Source organism: Mesoplodon bidens (assembly GCF_964165515.1).
Source record: "Mesoplodon bidens genome assembly, chromosome: 1".
NCBI lineage: Eukaryota > Metazoa > Chordata > Mammalia > Artiodactyla > Ziphiidae > Mesoplodon > Mesoplodon bidens.
The window spans coordinates 122712175-122729726 of NC_138176.1; the positions used below are offsets into that span (position 1 = coordinate 122712175).

At 40.9% G+C, this 17552-nt stretch overlaps 1 long non-coding RNA gene across 1 annotated transcript in view; it reads right to left on the minus strand.

Moving 5' to 3' along the window:
* The window catches only part of LOC308614862, a 200927-nt gene extending 185398 nt beyond the window's left edge, over positions 1-15529 (minus strand). The window contains exon 1 of the long non-coding RNA XR_014015446.1: positions 15424-15529. This is a non-coding gene — a long non-coding RNA (uncharacterized lncRNA). The remainder of the gene's footprint in view (positions 1-15423) is intronic.
* Between the last annotated feature and the right edge of the window lie 2023 nt (positions 15530-17552).

Here is a 17552-nt window from a genome sequence, read left to right on the forward strand (position 1 = left end):
TAAGCAGGTGAATGACATTTTTTTATGTTTTTAAAATCGGCATGTAGGACAGACTGAAGGGAGAAAGAGTGAGAACAAGAAGCCAGATGGGAATCTATGATAGCAGGCAAGATAAGACATGGCAGAGGGTGGACTGGAGTGGTGACAGTGGAGGTGATAAAAAGTGGTCATATCAACATATATTCTGTCAGGTCTTACTGATAGGTTGGACAGGGAATGAGGGAAAGAGAGGAGTCAAGGATGACTCCTAGGGCTTCTCTCAGACCTGATCTAGTTTAGGAGTATGAAATGAGAAAACAAGCATATGAAGATATGCTCATCAGCCACTCCTTTTGGAGACCAAGCCTCTTGGGCCATCAGACCTCAGCCTAAATCCTCAAACCATCCACTAGCATCTAACCCAAATTATAGACATAATCATGGAAGAAATGAAAAGTTTCCTGCATATATGCCTTCCATGCATATACTGATCCAGTGACAGTAAACTCCCAGGATGGAAATACTAGGGATTCTGAAACTAGTCTGAGGCCCTTGAACACCCCGAAATTACATTTTGATTACGGATTAAAGGGGCAAAAGGCCCTTGCTAGGCTTGGCAAATGTGCGGCACATGCATCACCTCCCCCATTCAGCCCATGAGCCTACTGCTAATCAACAACGTCATTCTTTTTTTTTTAAAGAAGATGTTGAGGGTAGGAGTTTATTAATTAGTTTATTTATTTTTGTTGTGTTGGGTCTTTGTTTCTGTTGAGGGCTTTCTCTAGTTGTGGCAAGCGGGGACCACTCTTCATCGCGGTGCGCGGGCCTCTCACTATGGCGGCCTCTCTTGTTGCGGAGCACAGGCTCCAGACGCGCAGGCTCAGTAGTTGTGGCTCACGGGCCGTGTTGCTCCGTGGCAAGTGGGATCCTCCCAGACCAGGGCTCGAACCCATGTCCCCTGCATTAGCAGGCAGATTCTCAACCACTGCACCACCAGGGAAGCCCCAACGTCATTCTTATTCGTTGAGACTGGATGCTACCTCACACTCCTTATCAACACAACACTTCACGCAACCACTACCAATTAATCAGTGAGCTGACAGATGATTGCCACTCTGGCTTCTGATTTATCATAACAGTTTAGTTCTTCACGATCAGACACATCCTTAGGTATCCTTTGACAATCTCCTATCTGGGACAGTTTTCAGCCACGTTATGAATGAAGCAGGAAAGGAAATACATTTATTAAGTTTTGACCTGAACAGTTTACATAGACTGTGTTGTCATGTTTCAGCAGATTTCACCTTTGATGACAATGTTAATCACAGCCAGGCACACTCAGGCATCCAGTGCTTTCTAGTCACCTAACTTCCCACTGTGCTGTCCCTAAGGGGTCTGCCATTGCTGAGTGATTCTGTACGCCTCTCACCTTTGCTTACCTCCTTCCCAACCAGGACTCCCATTTCTCCATTCTCCCTGCATGTGATACTAGTTGGTAACAAGTTAAACCATATACATTTAATCCTGATGTCATCTGGCTGATATGTAATGCCCCCTTTCCCACAAAATGATGCCTTAACCCAGCAAAATGGACCACTCTGTAATACCTTGAAGGTTATCATGCTAATAATGGGGATTTCTGGAAATGTGACAGAACTTCTGCGCAGAAAGGTATTTCAGGGTGTGAGGGACATCTGGGAGAGAAGGGGTTTTAGCACTTTTACGAGCATGACACTGGAAAGGCAAGAGTCCAGAAGGGTTCCCCACCTAACATTTCATGCCACAGAAAGCCAGTCCAAGATAAAGGAAGGGAGCCCTGCTCAGAACCACTTTTAACAATCTTTGGGGCAGAAGAAAATTAATACACTATCCTGATTCTTCCAAAACTCTTCTACTAATTCTGCACTCAACTTCTAGGTATTACTTGGAATCAATTTCATCCACACCAAACTACAGGATAAAGAAGCTCAGAAGGGAAATTTCTTAACCGTGTATAGTACTCTGACCACATCCTGCCCAGAAAGGAGGGGCTGAGCTGTGGGTCACTGCCCAAGGCATGTAAATGCACAGGCCTTCTTGGTTGTTTATTTTATTTGGGGCCTATGCACTTGGACTTTTGAGAAAATTCTGTCACCATTATCAAGATAATCTTTCTTACACTTTGGGGAGTTTAACCCTACCCACACAGATAGAATGACTCACCCCGGAGGGGACTGAGTTGGTGTCTGGTAAGGCAGTGAGATTAAACAACTGCTTTAAAGAGTAGTGTCCTAAATTATCCCTGTAGCAATTGTCTCTATGAAGAAAGGCCCAGAGAGAGCATCCAGATATTATTTCACAGATACCTGATACAAAGTCCCAGCAGAAAATAATGGCACACTCAAATTGTGTAATATGAAGAGAGTTTATGATAAAGAGACTCTTTTCAGAGAAGTGGTCTGGGTATGGGGAAACAAGAAATAGAGTAGCACTAGGGGCTAGCAATGGCTGTACTCCCCTTACTGTCCCTAGGCCTGAAGAGGCAATGGGAAGGAGCCGTTTCCAAGGAGATAGAGAATTATGAAGAGAGGGTCCCTAACAGGAGGTAGGGGCTATGACTCACAGTATGGGGACCCAGATAGTCCACACTGTCCCCACAGGAAGGGAGTCAGGGGAATAAATACTCCAATTTCACTCCTATCTGATTGCCAGATCTCCTGCTGGTGCCTCCAACTGGCCAGTTCCAACAGGAAGCCCAGGGCAAGGAAGCAGTCCACAGGTCAGCCTCCCAGGGCACAGAGCTAGGAGGAGAAGGGTGACCATTGGATCTAGAAGGGGTAATCAGAAGACATGCAGCAGATATGGTACATGTGTAACTCAAATTCAAGAAACTCAAATCCAAGAAAAGTGAGACATCTCTTTAAGCCTTCTCTAGCTCTAAAATTCTTTAGCTCTAAATATATTTATCATTTTATTACATAACCTGGTATTTTTCTTTCCAGATTACCCAAGTACTCCTTTAAAAGAATGTATCCAAATCCAGGGTGGAAAATGGGCTTTATCTCACATGTCACATGTTATCTCACATACCTCACATGTCAGTATGGGTCATACCTGCCTTCACTGTCTAGTTGAGGATTGGAAGGTCCCACTGGGCTCAGCAGGAAGAAGTGCTGTGTTGATGAGTAATGCCTGCTATGAACTCCAGAATGGCAAGGTGCAGAGAACTCCTCATATTAATATGAACCAAAGCAAAAGAAGAAACTGAGATAATTGAGATAATTATCCTGATAATCTGGTTTAAAATAAATTTATCCAAAATATTCCCTTTAAGTGTATGTTTACATGTTTGTGTATAAATTCAATCTCTCTGCTTTCTCCAGTACAAAAATCATTTTTATGAGTATTGCATGCACTATATCATGTCAGTTTCTAGAAGCATGAACAGTTGAAACGTTTGACTTTATCCTATTTTTATGGCTTTTGTGTTCACATGTTCAAACAGCATTGATGATCTTACAAAATGACTTGTTCCTTTTATGTTTACTCTCTAGATTTACACAGTCCAATGTGGTAGCCATGAGCCATGTATAGCCACTTAAATTTAATTAGAATTAAAAAGAATTCAGCTCCTCAGCCACATTAGCCACATTTCAAGTACTCAGTAGGCACATATTGGACAGCACAAATATAGGCTGGTTCCGTCACTGCAGAAAGTTCTATTGGAAGATGCTGCTCTAGATCCCAAGGCTAATTGCTGGACACAGTGAAAATGATGTGTCTGTGAGTATCACTTAGGCATTTCAATAATCCCATTATACCAGGCAACCAGCTAAACGCTTTATAAACATTATCTTATTTAATTGTTTTTTTGTTTGTCTTTTGTGGTGAGACCACTTAAGATCTGCTCTCAGGAAATTTCAAGTATACAGTATGGTATTATTAACTATAGACACCATTCTGTACATTAGATGTACATTAGATCCTTAGAACTTCATCTTATAACTGAAACTTCACACCCTTTGACCTAAAATCTCCCTACTTCCCACTCTAATAGCCCCTGGCAGCCACCATTCTACTCTCTGTTTCTATGAGATGGGCTTCTTTTTTTTTTAGATTCCACATATAAGTGATACCATACAATATTTGTCTTTATCCAGCTTATTTCACTTAACAGAATGCTCTCCAGATTCATCCGCATTGTCGCAAATGGCAGTATTTCCTTCTTTTTTATGGCTGAGTAATATTCCATTGTATATATATATATACCACATCTTCCTTATCCATTCATCTGTTGACGGACACATAGGTTGTAGCCATATCTTGGCTACTGTGAATAATGATGCAATGATCATGGAAGCACATTTCCTTCAAGATCATTATTTCACGTCCTTCAGATATATATACTCAAGAGTGGGATTTCTGGATCATACAGTAGTTGTATTTTTAATTTCTTGAGGAAACTCCATACTGTTTTTCATAGTGGCTATACCAATTTACATTCTGACCAACAGTGCACAAGGTTTCCCTTTTCTCCACATCCTCACCAACATATGCTATTTCTTGTCTTTTTGATAATAGTTATCCTGACAAGTATGAGGTGATATCCCATCAGGGTTTTGATTTTTGCATTTCCCTAATGATTAGTGACGTTAAGCACCTTTTCATGTACCTATCAGTCATTTGTATGTCTTCTCTGGAAAAAAGTCTATTCAGGTCCTTTACCCAATATCTCACTTAATCTTCACAACCATCCTGTGAGGGAGGAATTCTCACTCTCACATTGTAGACAAGGCCAAGAGAGGTAAAGTAACTTATCCCATAACCACAGGTAGTAATTAAAAGAGCTCAGATTCAAAACTAGATCTTCCTGACAACAGAGCTCATGCTCTTTACCATTATACCTGCACCTGCAAAAGAAATAGCAATTCTATTGAATAATTCACTTGGTTTTTTGTTTAACACCTGACACTCCCTAGAGATATTAACTAAGTTAATATACAATTTGTTTTCAAAACCAGCTTACTTCTTTACATAATATATTGTCATCTGTTGTTCATAATATATGATAAAGAAAAATATGAGATGTCCTTGAATTAACTTTTTCTCCATTTTTCGTATCGTGAATATGAATTAATAAGTAAATAAATGATTGTCTTAATACTTGTTCCATCAGTATCAGTCAGGGTCCCATCAAGAGACAAATGGCATATTCAACCTGATTAACTGAGGAAAGTTTAACAAAGTGATGACTCTTTATCAAAGTGCAGTGTTTAGGAAAGCAAACAAGGACAAGTACATACCCCATGGCAAGCAAGAGTGGGAAGCCATTACTACCTAAAGCCTGTGGTGGGGGAGGAGGAAGGAAGGGAGCACTTTCTGGAGCCAGAGAAGGCAGCCGTGTGGGGAAGGCAACTGATGGAAGCTGTGGCCTTCTGTAGAGGGACACAATGAACTTAGAGTGACTGAGCAGAGAGCCACCTCACTTACCAACTAGCCTCCATGGTGAGGGCAAGGCTGTCCACTGAGACAGTCTATACAGTGCAGCTTTCTGGGCTACCCAGAAAGATGGACAAGAGTGGAGAAAGGGCACATACAGAAGATACTGTACATATTATCTGTTAGTGTTGTTTGGAAAAAGACTAAGAACTGTGATGTGTGAGGCTAATGTCAATGGGAATAAGTTGACTAACAACAGACTTCCTTATCTCCTAGAGAGTCACTTATGGACAATTAGATCCTTAAGGTAGAAGAAATGCCCAGACTCAGGGCCAGGAAGGCCATGAGTCTCTTCCCATCACCAGTTCAAGTACAGTAACTGAATACTGTACTTCACTAAGGGATTTCTTTCATGCCATGGCAAAGGACAGGGTAACTATATCATGGGGCTAATCTGAAGCAAACAGGGACTTACCAAGAACATTTGCCTGACTGTAGAGGCTGTTACATTAGTGACTCAAGAACTGGCAATAAGAGTCACAGTACTGAGAATGAGGACCATGGGTGGTCTTAATTCTAGGGCCATTTCTATGAGCTGCCAAATTTAGCTTTGGGGACTAATCTTTAACTCACTATTTTATTAAGTGCCTACTAAGTCGCAGATACCGGCAACCAGTCACCCAGTTCATCTCGTTATTCCTGGGCATACCGTTCCCTTTTCTTTAGTTATGACTTGGTACATGCTGCTCCCTTTCTCTGATACCCCCTCCTGGACCTGGTCCGGTAAGCTCCTACCCTTACTTCAAAACCCACCTTGGGGATCACATCCACTGGGAAACCTTTCCAATTTCTACCCTGAAGGCTGAGGGGCTCCTTCCCTGGGATCCCTACAGCTCTTGGCTCATCCTGCTATTACAGTGGGTATCAGAATCTTTTTACATGTCTGTCTCCTCAGCTTGGTGGAAGCCAGTGTTTAGCTTGGGAAAGGTTGGTTTTAATTAAATTTTAGTATATAAGTATCTTTCAAATGCACTGTGTTAGGCATTGTGGGACTAGGTGTGGGAGTAATGGCAATATGGGAGGAAAGAAGTAGATAAATAAAGAGTAAATAGGGATGGGCTTCCCCGGTGGCTCAGTGGTTGAGAGTCTGCCTGCCGATGCAGGGGACACGGGTTCGTGCCCCGGTCCGGGAAGATCCCACATGCCACGGAGCGGCTAGGCCCGTGAGCCATGGCCACTGAGCCTGTGCGTCCGGAGCCTGTGCTCCTCAATGGGAGAGGCCACAACAGTGAGAGGCCCGCGTACCGCAAAAAAAAAAAAAAAAAAAAAGAGTAAATAGGGGACTTTCCTGGTGGTCCAGTGGTAAAGAATCCACCTTCCAATGCAGGGGACGCGGGTTTGATCCCTGGTCAGGGAACTAAGATCCCACATGCCACAGGGCAACTAAGCCCACGTGCCACAACTACTGAGCTCGCGTGCCTCAACTAGAGAGCCTGTGTGCCGCAAACTACAGAGCCCACGCACCCTGGAGCCCACATGCCACAACTAGAGAAGAGAAAACCCACACGCCACAACTAGAGAAAAAACCCCGCGCTGCCACGAAAGATCCTGCATGCCTCAATGAAGATCCCGCGTGCCGCAACTAAGACCCAACAGAGCCAAAACTAAATACTAAAAAATAAATAAATAAATAAAGTTCCTGAGCCCTGCCCTCAAAAGAAAGATAATCAGATAAAATACAGGCTGTCCAGATAAATTTGAATTTCAGATAAGCAACAGAATTTTTAATTTAACTTTCAAAATATATCTCATGCAAAATGGAACATCATACACTAAAAAAGTAATTGTCTATCTAAAATTCAAATCTAAGTGGGTATTCTATATTTAATTTGTTAAATCTGAAAACCCTGTGTTCAAAGGACTCATCCTCTAGTTGACATATAAGATGTGACTACATGGGCCATTAGTGCTATCAGGCAGAGCATACTAAGAACACAAGAGTGTTGTGGTTTAGGGAGTGCTAGGAGAGACCCTGGTGACACAGGCCTGGATCAAGCCCTCCCTTTTTTTCACTACAAAGAGTTCCTGCCAATAAACTTGGCTTCTCTCTGGCTACCCCAGCTTACAGAAGCATGGTGTGATTGAAAGCACCCTGGATTTGAAACAGAAGATCTGGACTTAAGTCACAGGCAAAACACTGACCAGCTGTGTGACTTTCAGGAAGTCACTAAACTTCTCTGAGTACCATTTTCCTTTCCCATAACTGAAAAACTCAGAACCAACTTAAAGAAAAAAAAGGAGGGGGGAGTCCTTATGTACTTGGGGATATCTCATATGGAACATACTCTGAGAAAACTCAGAATTTTCCTGTAGAAGATTCAGCCATTGCCCCACCTTTCTTTGCCTCCCATTACTGACAGACACTGGCCTCTAGGCATGAGCCAAAAATTAATACTTACTCCATGCCTCATCCCTCAGAATCTTCTATATCAGAGGTCAGCAAGCTTTTTCTGTAAAGGGCCCTACAATAAATATTTTAGGCCTGGCAGGCCATCTAATTTACAAATTATAAACTATTTTAGGCTTTTCAAGTTTCTGTTGTATCCACTCAACTCTTCTATTGTAGCGTGAAAGCAGCCAAGGATGATACGTAAACAAACGGGTGTGGCTGTGTTCCAACACAACTGTATTATGGACACAAAAGTAGAATTTCATATACTTTTCATGTGTTGTGAAATATTATTCTCCTTCTCCTGATTTTTAAAAATCTTATAAAATGCAAATAACCATTTTTAGCTCCCAGGTCAGGCCGCAAGAAAACAGACAGTGGGCCAGATTTGATCCTGGGAGTGGGTGGAGGGGGGTATGCCCAGCCCTGTTCTATGTAACTGAATTGTTAACCCATGATAAACATTTCACCCTGGAGGGATGGTTCATCTTCTACCATTTGTGCCCTAGAGCAGAGCTGGGAAAAGAGCTGGTCTGAGTTCTTAACCAGCCCTGGCCTCTGCTGTAAACTTGCAGTGTGAATCCGGAGAAATTATGTCACTACTTCCTGTCTCATCCTTCATCTGTTTAAAAAAAAACAAAACAAAACAGGGTGAGGGGGCATTATATTTAGCAAGCTGCTAAATAAAGTGGTTGGGAAATACAAATGAGGTAAGGACAGACACTTAGCAGGGAAGGTCCAAGTGTTGAGTAATATTGAAAATATATGGCAAGAGAAATAGAGAAATCAAATTGCTTTCCTTGTAAATTTTCCACCACGATGTTTTTACTTCATGGAAAGCAGAGTAAGGTGTGAGGTCATTTTTCCTTCACACACAATTCACTTTCATGGAGTTTGTAAAAAAGGAGAAGTTTCTCTCAACAGAGAAGTCTCGATGCCTGACTGAGCCAGAAGGGAGCATTTTCTCACAAAGGCCATTTCTGTCCCTCCCCTGCTCCTCCCCTCTATTCCCACACTTCTCCCCACCCCCATCTCAGCTACTCTGAGCATATCCCACTTTTCCTAGTTATAGAGAGACCCCATCTTGAGTCTTTTCTTCTGCAGGATTGTGGTGCTAATAAATACCAGGTATATCGTGAAGCCAGGAACCCAACACAAACACACTGCTTAGAAATCATTGTTGTTTTGATGAGATGATATCAAAAAGATAGAAAAAAATGTTTTTAATTCTTAAATTTTTTCCATTCTTTTTTTAATTCTTAATTTTAAAATTCTTATTTTTTTAAAAAAATTCTTTAAAAATGTTTTAAGATTCTTTAAGTTTTAACTCTTAAAACTTAGAGTACAAAGTGCCAGGTAAACAATGATACAGAAAACCCAAGTATAGAGAAGAAGGTGCTTGTTTCAGTAACCTGGGAATCTTTTTGCTGGTGAGACATGGCAATCAACTTTAAATGACAATCCTAGGCAGTTTAGGGAAAAGGGCCCTTCAAGTGACATGAGGGGAAAAGATCAGGTTTTTATAGAAGTAGAAAGCAACCACCAGAATGGAATGATAATTAGAGATAATTGTAGTCAAGTATAAGGGTGCCAGAATCCTGGTGTCTACCCAGCAAGTACAGTCGAACCCCCCTTTTAATCACTTCAAACATGCCATTTTCATTTCTTAGCTGGTGAATCTTTCACAGACAATCTCAGTGTATCTATAGAGCATTTTGGTTCAACCAAGGTCAAAGAAAGTAGGAGATGCATCTGCCATAGAGCCTCCCATTCCCTCTCAGATGCTTAAGTAAGTGGCTTAAGAGAAGCCGTGTGGAGTACAAAATGGATCACCAGGATTCAAGACCTGGTCTTGCCCCTTTTAAGCCAAGTGAATGTCAGCATTTGAACTTCTTTGAGCCTCAGTTCCTTTATGCGTAGAATGGGGATCATGCTCTGTTTTACCTAACACACAGCTCTGTTGTGAAGCTCAAACAGCATGACACATAAAAAGGGCTTTGCAAATTATAAAAATAGAAGTGCTTTCTATGGTTATTATTGTTATTGAAGAAGGAATAGTTTGGATCAACTGCTAAGCTATTGAACAGCTGCTTTAGTTAGTTGAACAGATGGTTTTAAGGGTTAATAAGCACATGTCTTGGTCATCGCTTAGGCCTAATGAGTCAGCGCCCAAGAGCACGAGGCCCAGATCATGGGCTGCATGGGACCAGCTCATCTGACTTGAACAGCAGGAGCTTCCAAGTTAAAGAAATCTGGAATTGAATTCCATATCTACCCCTTAATTCACTAGGGAAGTCCCTTATCTTATCCAAGCCTCACTTTCCCCAACCCTAAAATTGGGACATTAATACTATCTTGAAGAGTTGTTGTGAGACTCAGAGATAACATAATCTCTGATACGTAGTACGTTTTTCATAAATAGGAACAAGTACTGTAAAGGGAAGAGGCAATAGCTTTAACCCTTACCAGCTATTTTATAAATGCATGTGGAGTTTGCATATGTGGACAATCTGCTCAATTCTATTTCTATTTCTTGAAAAAAAATCCAAAGGCATGGTCCACTGATGATGGTATTTGTACCTAAAAATGACAGCACATTATAAACTGACATCTTTCAGTTACATTTCTTATTATAATATAGTCTGCGAGATACACCAAAGAAAAACTTGATAATTTGATCTAAACTTGCCATAAAGCTGCCCCATGATCAAAACTGCCGATCCTCCCCATGCCCCAACACGGCCCCTTGTCTACCACAGTGAATCCTTTCCAAACTTCTGCTTCACTTTGCCCATATATGCAACCCAACACCCTAGCCAAACTGGACATCTCACTATTTCCCAAAGTAACCCTGCCTGGAAAGCCTAACACTGTACTAAATCAGTTATCCCAGAAACAATGAGACACTGAGATTTGTGTGCAAGAGGCATACTGGGGAGTTCTCAGGAAGACCTATGAGGAAGCAAGGGGTGCAGGACTGGGCAAAGGGAGACATTAAACCATGGTGAAGTTCCACAACTGAGGTCTTTAAATGATCCCACGTGAAGCTCTAGAGCTGGCATGGCCCTTCAGGGATGTCATGATTGTGTCCAGAGGCCGGTCCTCTACCCCACATGGACCAGTCACTGCAGGTGCGATTCCCTCAGGGAGGGGGCATAACCTTTGGTAAAGGGCAGGTCTCAGAGAGGGAGGCTGAGATCTGTCAGCGGCCAACCGTCCCTGCAGCTGGGCAATGTGTGTGTCCTGCTGAAGGGGCTTCTGCGCAGCACCCCACCACATCCACGACTCCAATTTCCAAACTACTGTCCAGTCCTCAAGGCCCATATTCACCACTGCCTCACCATGAAGTCCCTCTGACCCTGTATTCTCTCTTTTCATACCTGAGATACAGCCACCATACCTACAAGACATTTCCAGGTGCCTCTGTCGTTACCACTGAGTTCAGAGGTCACAAAGCTCAAAACATATACTTGGTATTACTTCTCAAAATTCCACTGAATGTAGAGAATGAGAAAGCTATACCCCTTAAACACATGCAGTGATGTGTGTTCTTCTTATAGTTAAAATTTCCAAGACCTCAGCACATTTAAGCATACTTAATTCTTCCTAGTCTGTCTGGTTCCTCATTTTGTTTATAGGAAAAAATATTTCATTGGTAATGATACACTTCTATTCTTACACAATATCCATTGGGGTTTTCGTTTCCTTTATTTGCTGAATAATTTTTCTTTGTAAGTATTCTCTTGAAAATATAGCAAGAAGTACTATATACTGAAAGGAAAAAGTAAGACTAGATGATCAGGGTCAAATTAATAAGAAATCTTCCAAATTACATAAAATTACACAAAAGTATCAGCCATGAAGAAAATATGATTGTAAAGAGAACTCAGTATTCACTGTAAGTATACCTATCCAGCTCCCTTTAGAAGTGAAGAAATGAAGATTAGTGTCATATTAATGCCATTATTTCACAAATCGAAATGATTTATTGGATTAAAAGCATGAAAATGGTTGCTCTACAATAAGTAGGTTATGTGAATGAATAAAATTGAGTAAAATGAATGAATGAAGCCAAATCCTTCTACCAAATGGAAGAGATATATGTGTGAAAGATGTAAGTATATTTATGTTTATATGCATTTTTATACATAATAAAATATATAAAATAAAATATGTGCTTATACTATTTTGTATGTATTTATATATACATATGTGTATGTGTACACATATGCATTAAGGGAATACACACATACACATGCTTCCCTAAAAAATTATATATAGCTCTTGTCTTTTGGGTAATTACACCACTTCACTCTGAGAGCACATTGCAAAGTGAAGGGCTGAAGTATCTCCAGCTCTAAGTTAACAGTATGGCTGTCTGCATATGATCCCTCTAATGCTTCCAAATCTACAACACCCTATACAGCATCACTGTTAGACCCAGGCAAGTGGCCCACCCCCATAAGACTGGGCTGCCAGAATGGTGTTGGCCTACTGATTTTTGTATGATTTGCTCACATTGGACATAGGATCATTCGGGTTGTGGAGTAACTGTCCACTTTTGGGCTTGAGCCTGGCATTTGTGGGTCTGCCAGTGTCCCCACTGCAGTGCTGCCTCCAGTCTACAGAACCTCAGGTTTGGGGAGGCGGCAGTAGGCATCCTTTACCCTGTGTGAGCCACCCTTCCATCCTTGCTGCTGGCGCAAGGGTGACTACCCCACTCCCACATGCTCCTTGCCACATGTCAGCAAGTCCTCCGGAGTGGCCTCACTCATCTTCTCCAAGGTTTTTGGAGATTGTTACTCCACAAATGGAGTAAAATGGCCACAGACTCTTGCAATAGATCATATTGCATTGTATTTTCCAAGGTTGGCCATTTTGTGGGAATGGGACCACTCTTCTCACTGGGCCCAGAGGACCCTCTCCTATCATCAACACTGAAAGAGATCACTAGGAATGCAGTAATTGCATCCTAAAGTAATCAAGAGAAGACATGGATGAAAAATCTGTTATTCTACATTTATACTATAAAATTACAAATGGTAAATTTAACATGACCCAAAAAATGAATTATTGTTCCCATTTTTCTGTATACTCTGGGTAAAACTTACATGTGTGGTCATCAGCAAAGAAAGAAAAGCATAGTAATGATCCTTTAGAGTCACTGGAGGCCAATACTTATAGGCAGCACGATAGAGGATGAAGTGCCATGAGTAATGATATGACCAGCACTAAATAAATGGTTATTAGAGACCTACCCACACTGCTTCAATACAAACAGACTCCAAAGAGCTATGGCTTTGTGAATAATAACATACTTCTCACCTTTTTCCCATTGTGGGAGATATGAAGTTAGACAGGAATGGTGTATTTGACAAAAAAGAAAACAGAGAGGTGGTTCCTAAACCTTAACAGGAAGACATGGTACCTAGACACCATGAAGAATCTTCACATGCACTGAATGGACAGCAAACAAATATGTAAGTACCACTTCTTTACACATTATTCTAAATCTTCATTGATAAATGACTATGCCTCAAATGGGCGCATTAATTTTATGTTTTTTAGTCAAATTGTTTAAATAGACAGGGCCCTGCAAAAAAATATTTTCTCATGTACAGCCTCAAGATGACCCTAATCCCATATGAATTTTAAAAAATCACCCTGAAACCTAGAGATACTGAATGAACAATAACTTTCACAAGCCCTTTTTTTAGTGCAGCAAATTCTCTAAACACTCCAGATTGTGATGAATATGATTATTAGAGTCAGCTGATGATATTCTGTATCAAAACAATAAAATGTCTTCCAATGGAATTTTTGAAAAATATACTGACTCTTAAAATCAAATGTTGAGACCAATGAGACCATTTCCCTTGCACCATATGTCAGCCATATCCCCCATGCTCTCCATTCTTACCTATTTTTGTTATCCACTACTTAAAGCAAAAATTCTGTAATTATTTTAAATTTCAAATATAGGTAATTCATATTTAAAGACAACCGAGGATAGCACTGACCCAAAATGCCCATTACATCTGACTTGGCTGCCTCATTTCTTCTTTTGTCCCTCCCACCTTCAAGTAATCTAAATAGACCAATGAAAATGTTTCCTCGTTTTCATAACTTCCTGAAAAAAGGCTCCATCACTTTGTCCAGTCACTCATTCCAAAGTCTAACAATGTTCACACTGCTTCCATATGAGGCACTCACCCTTGATCTCATGAACATATCTCTGGATTGATTGTTCAGGTCTCTGAAGCCCTAACCAGAGACATGCAATGACTCCATCCTAGTCTATATAAGCAAATAAAACATTTTTTAAGGAGTATCTTTTCCAAAAGATCATCCCTTAAATTCCTCTGAATTTATCTGCTACTTTCAAGCATAGACTCAAAATACACAAAGTACTTCTTTTTTTTTTTTTTTTTTTTTTTTTTGCGGTATGTGGGCCTCACGCTGTTGTGGCCTCTCCCGTTGCGGAGCACAGGCTCTGGACGCGCAGGCTCAACGGCCATGGCTCACGGGCCCAGCCGCTCCACGGCATGTGGGATCTTCCCGGACTGGGGCACGAACCCGTGTCCCCTGCATCGGCAGGCGGGCTCTCAACCACTGCGCCACCAGGGAAGCCCCAGTACTTCTTAATACTCTTAAAAATTCATTCCTAGACATGCTGATAAATACCTTCCCCAGAAGATTATTTAAGCCCTTTTGATTAACTCTGTGGTAAGCTATGAACATCAGTCCATTTCCTTTCTATTATTTTTGTTTTGGTTTTTATTCTTCTTCCACTTGCTGTTTTTCCTATTTGAAACTGAGGTCTCCCAATTTTAACCCATGTGAAAGAAACATATTATTCAGCCTCTTATCTGCTGTGGGGTTTACTTGACAGATTTTCTCAATCTCTACAAAGTAGGAAGGTTAAATTCCACTATGCCAGCTTGTAAGTCCAACTCCACTGTGGTAATATCACCACTGAGTCCTTCTCCCTAAGTCCCAGTCCTTAAAATTACAGGACAGTTTCCCCTCAGAACTCCCCAAGATAATGCCTGATGGCTTTAGAGACTTTGGGGCACAGTCAACATCTAGAAATGAGAAGTGAAAGCCAGAATGCAGTGATTCACATTTGCAGCAGTTATGAAGTTTACATGGTAAAAAATCAAGCTCTCTTTTATTCACTGTAAATGAACTTAAACCAATTCACTGACAACAGAAAACTTATGCCTAACAATCAAGGTAAATGTAGTCACTGGTTTATTCTAGAGTCCCGGAGAGGGAATCATCAGTCATTTCAGGATGCTCCCTTCCCTTTTTTTTTCCCATATCCCTAAGAGGTGATCCAAATTGGGGGAGGGGATTTTTTAAACTTCCCGCCATCAGGCTGAGTTCACCAGTAGATGTGATACTCAAAATGTTTAACAAGCAATAGGATACAGGCACCAACCAGTCAAAACAGATACCAACTGTCACAACTGATAGGGCCTTGCTAGTGAGTACCAGGTGATGTCAACCCTGGCCATGAGCATCCATCCACACTGACTTCTAATGGAGCTTGTTCTTTGATCCTTGGAACCTACCACTATGGCATCCACAGTTGAAACACCTGCATCCTGTTCTGTTTTCAGGTTGATGGGTCCTCGAAGGTCACAGAGAGGACTCCAGAGACTTTTGGATCATTTGACATTTAAATACGAGAAAGAAAAATTAGACTGTAATGATTCAAATTTGTAGCAATTATGAATTTTACACATTAAAAAATAGTAAATGCGAAAGACCGTTCTTACAAACTACCTCAGGGGGATGAAACATTTTTTTACTATCTGGCATCTCCTGGGGTTGCAGGCATTTTGGCATGCTGCTTTAGACTTTCTCTGCCTAGACCTTCCTGCTGCCTTTTATTATACTTTGCTGCTGTAGCGCCATGATGGAGTGGGAGACAACCTACAAGAATTGCTTTCTTTCTCTTGAGCTTCATTAGGAAGCAAGCTACATGGCCCCAAATTCATCCCACCCTAACCTATCCTATCCTATCCTTAGGTTCTCCAAAGTCTCAGTAGGAGAAGAACAGGGCACTAAACACGTGCTGCAGCTCCTCACCAGCCTCTAACCTCTATTCTCCTCCTGGACGACTCCTGCTCAAACCTGCTCTCCCTTGAGCAGGAAAACACTCATGAGCCATTCCTTCCCACTCTGTGGTTTGGCATAAACTCTATGCATTGAAACTTCCAAACTCTTAAGCTTTTGAATCTCAGGTTCTTGTAGTAAAAGTCTCAGCTTTCAAGAGTATTGTCACTGAGGACTTTAAAAAGTAAGCTCAGAAACTCAACTGACTTTTAGGGATCAGCTATGTTAGCCTTCTCCTAAAGTAATGAATTCCACTGATACAGTGGGTAGAGGGCTGCAAAGAAGGAAATTGTGAAAAACAACACACACGCACACACACACACAAATTCCTCATTATCTCCAAACTGTATCCTTTGCACACATCTTGGGAGAAGTTCTTTCAATAACCAAGATAGAGACCTAGAGGCCTATAAAATAATTTATACTGGTAAAAACCAATTAATCCTTTTTGGCTTGTTGGAATTAAGATATACATATTGATACCTAATCAATAATTTGTGATAAAGATATTTAAAATACAAAATATCTTCATTAAGAAAATTCTACTCCATTTAATATACTACTTGTTCAGTGATCTCAACTCAAGGAAAATTCAAGACGGTACATCTATCCTCTACCGTTTTTTTTTCCCCCAAGAAAATGTTTCAAGAGATCACACTCCACATTTGTATCACCCTGTTCTAAAACCCTTCCTTCTGTAGAAGGAAGGAGGTGGCTTTAAGGACAGTTAAGATTTTTCACACTGAATTTTAGGAGCTGATGACATAAGTCAACACCTAAGGATGCTGACAATTTGCTTCTTTGTTTTTAACACTGGTTTAAAAGGAATACATTCCATCTTAGTCCCCCCCACCAATCCAGGAACTAAAATACATTTTTTATATATAATATAAATATTCAGTGTCTGAGGGAAGACTGAAAACAATGTTTAGTCTCCCAGTAATGTAGGCATTAGCATCTTTCTCTGTCTTCCTTATAGCCAAGAGACGCAACATATCTTCGTGGCAGTAAAAGTGGAAAATGGACCAAAGAGGAGGAGGAGGAAAGGAGGGGCACTTAATTTTGAACAGCACTTCACAGAAAACAATAACTCTTCCTCTGACCTCGGTTGACCCTGAAAACAACCTATGCCATAGGTGAAACCAATATTACCATCACCATTTTACAGTTAATGAAACTGATGCGCATGAAGAGTGTGTATGATGCAAAGCCACGGAGTTTAAGTGATAAGCTATGAAAAACATAAATCCACTTATTCTGATTTCAAATCCCATACTCTTTTCACCAAAATGCAATGGCATCCCCAATTAAATTCACATAGATTTGGAGGCTGTGACAATTCCTCTGAGAGACCATTCTCATCTATTTAAAAAAAATTGTTTTTTTATGTATCTATTGAAGCTTACAGTCGAGAACACTTCTCCTCACCTATATGCATGTTTCTCCTCTTCCTTTAGAAAAGGAGACGTGTTCGAAATTTCTCATCTTCTTTAGGTGAAGGGATATGACTGAGTTATGGTAAATTGATTGTGGAGAAAAATGATGAATACCACTTTTAGGCCTAGCCTCTTATGATCACTCT